Source organism: Solanum stenotomum, chromosome 1, assembly GCF_019186545.1.
Source record: "Solanum stenotomum isolate F172 chromosome 1, ASM1918654v1, whole genome shotgun sequence".
In the NCBI taxonomy this organism is placed as follows: domain Eukaryota; kingdom Viridiplantae; phylum Streptophyta; class Magnoliopsida; order Solanales; family Solanaceae; genus Solanum; species Solanum stenotomum.
In genome coordinates, this window is record NC_064282.1 from 28,036,525 (window position 1) to 28,046,862 (window position 10,338).

Consider the following 10,338-nt stretch of genomic DNA (forward strand, 5'->3'; position numbering starts at 1 on the left):
AGTAGTAACATGATTTAATAATGAAGGAAGTATGATCACATATAAGACAAAAAATATAAAAATATAAATATGGGATAAAATATTAACTATAGAAGAAATATATAACTTTGAATTGACCACAAAAGATATGCTATTGGGAATGCCATTTTTAGAAAAATATTACCCACATATAATAACAAAAACACACTGGTGATTCACAACACCATGTAAACAAAAAATAGGAGCAAAAAGAGTGAATAACAAAAAATGGAAAACAACAGAATGGATAAAAGGTAGTGAAAAAATTATAAAAAAATTAGAAAATATAAAATAAGAAGAACCTAAAATAGAATTAATTATATTCTCTATAGATAAAGTAAAAATAATCCAAGATAAGTTAGAATTATTATATAGTGAGGATCCTTTACAAGGATGGGAGAAACATAAAACAAAAGTAAAAATTGAGCTAATTGATAATAATAATATAATAACCCAAAAATCATTAACGTATAATTTTAATGATTTAACCGAATTCAAGATACATATAAATGAATTACTAGAAAAAAGATATATACAAGAAAGCAATAGTAAACATACAAGCCTATCATTTATTGTAAATAAACATAGTGAACAAAAAAGAGGGAAAAGTAGAATGGTTATTGACTATAGAAATTTAAATACAAAAACTAAAACATATAATTACCCAATATCCAATAAAATATTAAAGATAAGACAAATACAAGGATATAATTATTTTAGCAAATTTGACTGCAAATCAGGATTTTACCACTTAAAGTTAGAAGAAGAATCTAAAAAACTTACAACATTTACAGTACCACAAGGATTCTATGAATGGAATGTATTACCATTTGGATATAAAGATGCACCAGGTAGATATCAACACTTTATGGATAACTACTTTAAAAAACTAGAAAATTGTATAGTATACATTGATGATATATTATTATATTCTAAAACACAAGATGAACATATAAGATTATTAGAAAAATTTATACATATCATAGAATACTCAGGTATAAGCCTAAGTAAAAAGAAAGCAGATATAATGAAAAAGCAAATAGAATTCTTAGGAATACAAATAGACAAAAATGGTATAAAATGCAAACACATATAGTACAAAAGATAATAAATTCTGAAGAACAAATAGATACAAAAAAGAAATTACAATCGTTTCTAGGATTAGTAAATCAAGTAAGAGAATATATACCTAATTTAGCAGAAAATTTAAGACCATTACATAAAAAATTAAAGAAAGATTAGAATATCATTTTGATAATAAAGACCAAGAACAAATACGAAAAATAAAATCATTATGTAAAAAATTACCTAAACTATGCTTTCTAGATGAAAATAAAAAATTCACCTATATAGTGGAATCAGATGCAAGTGAAATGAGCTACGGAGGAGTATTAAAATATAGATATAATAAGAAAAAGGTAGAACACCATTGCAGATATTATTCAGGAACATTTACAAATCCCGAAATAAAATGGGAAATAAATAGAAAAGAATTATATTCAATATATAAATGTTTATTAGCTTTTGAACCATATATTGTGTATAACAAATTTATTGTAAGAGCAGATAATACACAGGTAAAATGGTGGATAACAAGAAATGTATAAGACTAGTATTAAATATATTAAATTTTACATTTACAATAGAAGTAATATGTACAGACAAGAATGTTATTGCAGATTACATCTCATGACAAAGCTACCCAAACTGAGAAAGAAAATACTATAGAAGAAATACTCAAAGCTATGAACCTACTTTGCCAAAAGTAGAAAATATTGACAAAGAGCTACAACAAATAAAAAGTCAGCAGCATGACTATAAAAATGCGGAGCTAAGTCGATCAGAAGACTTAAAAGTTCCAGAGCTAAAAGGTGACGTTGGGAAACACCTAAAAACCCATAATGATTTGTTACATGCAGCTACAGGAAGCACATCTGCAACGAAAGAAGAAAATAGAACCAGATATGTTAATACTAATATGAATAAAATATTTGAAAAATCATTTATGCCAAAGAACCAAAAAGATCCATTATTCATACCACCTCAGCTAAATACATATAAAGAAAGCCTAGGACAAAACAAAAAGACTTATAACCATATAACCAGAGCCTACATAGAAAACATCCAAAAAACCCCATGAAGATTATATTACACAAAATCTACAGGGATATAATAAGCTGATTGCACAACCGGGAATAAGTACCAATCTAGTAGGAACTTGCTACAACTATGGACTATTAAATACCGTATATACCCAAACAGGAGATGAGATATCAGCAATACCAGAGTTACACAAGGCATTTATGCATTATAAAAGGATAACTAAAGGAACACTCTTTTATATAAAGTTCTATTCAACACCAGTAGAAATATTGTATGATGAAATTAAACCTATCATACAAGTTACAAAAATTGGATTAACCAGGGAAATGATAATACCAGAAAAAATAGAACGATAAGACAAGATACAAAAAGTAGAGATACTAGAATTTTATGCCAGAAAGCGGATTATTGGAATAACTACTATTTTAAACGAATTAACAACCAATTATTTAAATGGAAATTCAGTATGGAGCTATTATGCAAGAGAGCAAACTATGATATATTCAAATTCCAGAGAATTTAGAGAAGCAGATATGGAAGAAATACGACAATGGATATTAAGCTTATTAAAACCGGAGCAACAGCCAACTACAAGAGCGATACGGAAGAATTTTATTTCACTAGAGATAATGACAAAATATTGCAAGACTATTGGACACAGATACCCAGATCATCAATGTTCAAAATGCTATGGAGAAGATAATATAATTCCAGCTGTCCAGCTAGAATAAAGCCGACAAGATAAAAGGCAAATACTAACAAGATAAAAGAAAAATAAAGTTGCTTGTCTTATTGTAAAAGTAAGATAGTGGATAGGAATATGTAAATTAGTGCAGACAAAGTGGTAGGTGTACATTATTAGTGTACAAATGTAAAGTGGTAGGTATGGTAGGTGTACATTATTAGAGAACAAGTGTAAAGTGGTAGGTGTGCATTATTAAAGTAAAGTAGTATGCAGTAAATATAAAGTAGAAATAGTATAGGACAGATGTAAAGTAAGTAGAGACATCTCTACTTGTATAAATAGAGAGCAATTAGGCACATCTAAGGCAAGACTTTCTCGACTGAAAGCAAGCCTCTTTGCAAACAAAAATATTTCAATAAAATATCATGTTTCCAATCTAAGATATGGATCAAAACACAACAGAAATTACACTCATAGAAAACCATGTTTATCTATTTATGATTATGCGTAGCTAAATCTATTGATTCCTGAATATCATAGCATGATAAAATAAGTTTATATTAGTTATTATATACTAGAATTATTTGAAGCATGTTTCTAGTTTGCTAACATGAAAAAAAAAAGGGAAAAACTTCCAGAACTATGCCATCCTAAGGTTGAAACCGTAGGCAAGGAAAGCCGTGAGGGGAGTAAACAAAGTTGAGGCGCTGTTTAGGAAGAAAGTACCTTAGAAAGTACGGTGTTAGTAGTAACGAGAAAGCATGGTTGAAAATAATCTAGTTTATAGTAATTTAATATGAATAATATTTACTGTGCATATGATATGAGGGAATTATTGATTAAACAACGGAAGATCAATATGGCTACTTACCTACATGATAAAATGGTATTAACTTATGAAACATTGATTTTATATATTCTAAAAGATATAGAAATAATTGAATTAAGAAGAATAATATGGGATAAAATATTTAACTTTGAAGAATTAGAACTAGCGACCCAAACCTGGTATGAAATAGATGAAATAGATATAGACCTAGAACGAATTGATATTAGCGATCTAGAATTACAATACTCAGACTAATGATAAACTACGAATACCTCCAATATTGGCAAGCAACTGTTGAAAATATAACCTTATTAGGAGACCTAATAAAAGAAAATATAGAAATATATCAAAGAACCCAAGATATACAATATATAGAATATATTCTAGAAAATATAAATGAAATAATCAGATTAATACCCTTGAAAAAAGAATATTATGATAAAACCTTCTATACCTAAAAGCATGACGAATTCCGCCCCAAAAAAATGGTAATAGAAATGAAAGGGGATTGGAGGCAAAGGGAGAGTGAAGAAATTTGTATGTATAGGAAAATTCTCAAGATTATTGTAATACATTATGTCTTGATGAGTAGGATACGGGAGAATTAATAATCTTCCTCATTCTTCACAAAATTTTATTTGATTTAATTTGATGAAAAGGAGTCAAAAATGATAAATTTGTTGTAAATATATTTATGTGGATGTCCATAACTTCAACGTGTAATGACATTGTAATGTATAGTAACTCTCAAACCTCCATAACCTTCCGCCTTGATATTCCCTATAACTTACATGGTTAAAGTCTCATTACATTCGTTATTCTCGTTATTCATTGTATCTTTAAATATTGAATATACTTATATTCTATTTTAGATATATTATGTATTAATTGATCAAACGAACAAGTTATCTACGTCACTGTAAGTTACTTCATCAAATCTCTAGTGTTTTTTTGTAAAGAAATAAAAGTCAAGTTCTTGTTTGTTTCAATCATTCTAAGAGCCATCTTTTTATGTTTTTGTTTGTTTTGGGGTTCTTTTTCTGTTAATCTCTTGATTTCCATTAAAATTTACACTCTTGCATCAATTTTTTAATGGGAGTTTTTAGCATCCTTTCTATGTTAGTGATCTTGATTTGTTTTTCTATGACAAAACTTCTACTTTGAGAATTCAAAAAAATATGATGTACGTAGAGTATTGATACCACGAGTATATTTATAGTAATCAATTATCATATTGTTTGGTAAGAATGAACTCATGTATAATAAGTAATTTTTCATAAATGGTAATAGAATATTTTGGATCCCAATTTAGTTAAATAATAAATCAATAGTTGAATCTTCTCTCTTTATGCATTCTCTCTCAGCGCATGTTAACTAATGTGCGCTGGCCATGGGGAAGAGTTAACGCATACCGACCTTGAAGACACAAATGGCATAGGAAACAACGGTAGGCAAAGCACATCATGGAAAGAAGGCTCAGACAGCTGTACTTCTAGAAAACATTCAAGTTGAAACCGAGTTATTTAACCTAGAAACACCGCCAAAAGGTGTCACGATCCGAGCCTACACCTGGATGTGGCCGCCACTCGAGAACCATTTCTAGCCCTCAAGCGAACCCTCATCCTGGCTGACTACAAGCAGAAGACTAACTCAAGCATACATAAGCATCAAATTGAAAGAAATGTTTAAAAAACAGTTTATTGAATCTCAAAAGTTTGATGTATATACTAAGTATGAAATATAAGTTTTAAATAAAATATCTGAAAACTGAAAGACTCTTTAAAACTGTCTATTAATGAAGCCTCTACTGTACAAAGATGAGTGTTGAAAAAGACCCACAACTACTCAAAGTGCTACTAATCACTCATAAAATTGGAGTCCTCCAGAAGCAAGAAAGTCTCACTCAAAAGCTGACGAGTGGATGAAGTGATCTCAACCGACTCTTGTTGAGGATCCTAAGAAATTGTATCTGCATCATTTAAAGATGCAGGTCGAATGACATCAGTACATTGAATGTACGATTATATAATATAGCTGAATAACAAATAACTGAAAGAAAGGACTGTAATAGATAACAATGTACTCAAGCTGAATGTAGAGAAATAAAGGAGTTAAATCATTTAAAGCTTTACAAAATACTTTCTCGTCTATGAACGTAACATAATAAGTGATATATAAAAATACACTTTAATTCTATTGGGAGATTCTCTAACCGACAACCATCACTATGAACTACGTGATGATACAAGATCTCGCCCACGTTGCCAGAACTGTCCTATACCTTGTCAGCGTATAGAACATCTCAACTTCCACTAAGTTATGCACAAAAGCAATAAGGAATCATCTAAAAAGTATGATCCTTTACCCAAGTTGGCATACACGGTTTATGAGGATTTTGAGTTGTTTGAACTAGTCCCTATATCAGTGCTCAATACTACTCCTAATAATATATATATATAACTCATGCTCATAACATAACTCTTCCTCTGGTTTGAGATAATTTCTCAAACTACCCTCTTTGAAGAGGTAACTGCTCTTGAAATAGCTTTTGAACTCATAGCTCATTTAGAAATCAAAGTTTTTTTAAATGTAAAAATTGATTCATTTGGGAATACCTAGTTCCCTTATACTCTTGCTCAATTCATACTTAAGAACTCTTTCTAAAAAATATATCAAACTCATATTGTGATATGATCATTGATGACTCGGGAAGTCATATTTCATAAACATTGATGGCATAACTAGATACCATACTGCTTAAACATTGATGACATACTCGATTGTCATACTAATCATGTTTTAGAAATTCCTTCTCAAAAATATATCAAAATCATATTGTGATATGATCAAACTATTTTAAAGTGTAATTAGTGGGTAGATTTATAAAGAATTAGTATATCAATTATATTCCTTCACTACTATTGCCAAGAGAAAATAAGACTCAAGAAGCCTATAAAATAAATAAATTGTTTTATATAGAATGTATATGTTTATGGGGTTCAGCCAAGAGCCAGGCACCATCGTTGATGAAGATGAATATGGTTACCAATCATGTATATGTTGTTAAACTACTTTGTAATTATTCACCAGAAAAAAAGAGCTCAACACCAATGCAAAAAGAAACACACAACATCAATGAAATGAATCAAGCAAGAGGAAAGTTAAGTCATTAATTTTAATCCTTAATGAATGCCCCTTAATGCTGCCAAATAATTTGTTTGGGTACTATTGACAGGGATAGCTATGTTACTATTAGTTATACAATTAATAATTATTGGAGAAAATTCAAAGAATCGCTAAGTATAATAAACAAAGGATCATTCAATTCGATCAAAAGCTTCCCCTTCTTCCTTTTGGAAACATTAATATGGATTATCTATGGGTTCCCATTTGTTGCATTAATACCTCACAATCATTAATAAGAGAATTATAAGCAAATATGGATTATATTTAAAACAAATGAACTTTTAAACTCCCATATCTTAGATGCATAGTGGTTGTCCATGTGCGCACGGACCCGATATTTTATCTATTTTGTATAAAGTTTTGTTTGAATGTAAATTTAGAAATTATCGAAACTTGTTTATTGGCTAGTAATAGCATGTTGTTAAACTGTTAATGTCATGACCCGAGCCTACACCCTGGACGTGGAAGGCACTCGAGAACTATTGCTGGTCCCCAAGCGAACCCTTATCTTGGCTGACTACAAGCAGAAGACTAACTCAAGCATACAAAACTTAAGACAGAATAAAAATTCATGAAACTCAATTACAAAACTTTAACTCAAATGAAAAACTCTGAATAAAAATAAATTATTTAACTCGCCATAAAATAGGCAACTTAAGTCTTTGAAACATTTAATAAAATAAATGAACCGACTTCTGAAACTTTACAATCTATCTATGAAGCCTCTAAATGACAAAGATGGAAGTCGGGAAAAGACCGACGACCTCCTAACAACTGATATAGCTGAAAGTAAAAGTGGAACCCTCCAAAAGCAAGGAGGCTTACCATAGCTAACTCAAACTCCATGTGGTATCAACGAAGCTCCTGTTTGATGACCCCGAATACCTATATTTTTATCATGAAATGATGCATGCCAAATGGCCCAGTACGTGGAATGTACGAGCATGTAAGGCATAGCATAAGCTTGAAGTTGATAGTAAGGAAACATACTTACCTCTTTTCAAACTTACTCAACTCAAGGAATATTCAAGGATACTCAAAACTACTCAAACTTACTCATCTCAAAAGTACTCAATGATAAGATACTCAACTCAGTAATAAGGTTCTCAACTCAGTGAAACTCAACAATAAGGTACTAGACACAATGAAGCATAGGTCAACTCAAGATACTCAACTCGAAGGTACTCAACTCAAAATATTCAACTCATGATACTCAAGGATAAATAAAGCAATAGTAAGAGATGCAATATATATGGAAAGCTTTAAAATTGTAGATAGCAACTCAATGTATCGAAATATACAATAATACTCAGTATGTATATAAAAATACAATATAACTCTGTGGGAGTTTCTCTAACCGACAACCATCACTATGAGCTATGTGATGATACAATGTCTCTTCCACACTGCCAGAACTGTCCTATACTTTGCCAAGGTATAAGACCTCTCAACTAAGTAGATCCACTAGTCTGTGCTAAAAAGTACTAAGGAATCATCTAAAAAGTATGACTCTTTCTACCCACGTTGGCTACATGGTTTATAGGGGCTGTGAGTTGTATAAACTCTCCCTATATTGGTGCTCAATACTACTCCCAAAATATACTCAGCTCATATGTTTAAAAACATATCTCTTTTTGTGGTTTGAGATTATTACTCAAAATCTTTCTCTAAAAAGAGATGTTACTCAACTGCTTAAAACTCTTTTGGAAATCTCATTTTTCTCCTCTTTTAAATGTGAAAACATTTACTGTTGGGAATACTTAGTTCCCATATATCATTTTAAGGAAAATGAACTCTACTCTACTCTTTCTCAACTGAAGTGCTCAACTTTTAAAACAAGTTTAGAAAAAGTTGTAAAAGACTTCTTAGAATAGGGTTCATGCCGAATGATGGACGTTAACGACTCAATTCAAGGTTTTCAATAACCATACAAAGAACTCGATACTCGGAACTCAACAACTCAAAACTCAAGAACTTCAATGATACCACTCATTTCAGGAATGCTTAACTCATAAGGTTCATGCAGAATTATGGGCATGAACAACTCAACTCAAGGACTCAAAAATACTTCTAATCTCAAGACTACTCGACTTATAGGATTCATGCAGAATTATGGGCGTAACTACTCAACTCAAGGACTTCATGGGTAACATGTAATAGTCCCATGATTAGGAATATAATCTAAAAAAGGTTTAGGAACACAATACTCGAGATTTAGAACTTGAATATATTACTCCTCTCAAAGGTACTCAATTTATGAAATTCATGCGGAAATTATGGGCATGAACGAATCGACTAGAGGGTCTACATAACAATATGGAACTCATGTATCCGACTCTTCTCATTCTTATACTTACTCCCTCAAAACATAGCTCAAATTGATAGTTGGTCTCAAAGGATTCACAATCGAACTCGAAAGCTTTCTTGAACTCTACTCTTGCTCTCTCTTGAATGTGAATTATGAATTCAAGAGTTATGGTTCAGGTATGAAGGATATTGTGATGATAAAGTGGACTAATGAATACATTCTCCTCATTTATATACTCACTTGCTCCAATCTTGAAACAATTTATTAGGTATTGCAGAAGACTCCTTAGAAAGACTCAAAGGACTTTCTAAAAATGTTCGAAAGAACTCTCAAGACTTACCTTTTAGCTCTATTTTGAATTTGAATTATGAATTCAAGGTTATGATTTTTGGTAGGAAAGATATCATGATGATGAAGAGTGCTTTTAGATAGTTAAACATGAGAAACGATCAAGAAATCACTGTTTGGAAGCAAGTCCATGACGTGGAGATGCACTTAAATATTTGATCGCGAAATAAATTTTGAGGCAGAAGGGTCCGTGACCTCTCCGTGATGTGGAGAAAATTTTTGTGAAATGGGGAGGCAGGTCAGCGATGCAGACTGGGTTGCCAGATTCGCCCGACTTTTTCCTTCTTCATTTTCTAACCCCAATTCTCCTAAATTCGATTCTTTCGCTCAACTTCTCTTTAGATTTAGTTACCCAACACATGTATACTAGAATCTAACTAAAAAAAACTCTATTAATTGATACAATAATCTCAAGAACTCCTTAATCTCAGCCCAATTCAAGAACGAAAGCAAATTCAAGAACACGTATCAAGAACACCAAACTTTCAACTTTCTAAAACGAATTTAATGTTGAAATTAACATGATTGGCGTGTGGGTGAACAAACCCAACACTATGGAATCTTACATACCTGAAAGAACTATCTTCTTGAAGAGCTTGAAGAAAAATCTTAGAAGAAGAACCCTAGCCTTAGCGTTTCTTGAATTCCTTGAGCGTAGATTTTTTGGAGTGGATGAGAGGGTTGATTTATGAAAACTGATTTTTCTACACGTTTACGGCAATTTAGATAACCTCCTAAGGGTTTTTAGGACCAAAATACCCTTTAAGAAATAAATAAAATGAGCTGGGAGTTGAAATAATTTTTCAGCAGGTAGTGAGGTCCGTATTGGCTCCGTAACGCGGAGCTGCTGCCAGGTTTGTG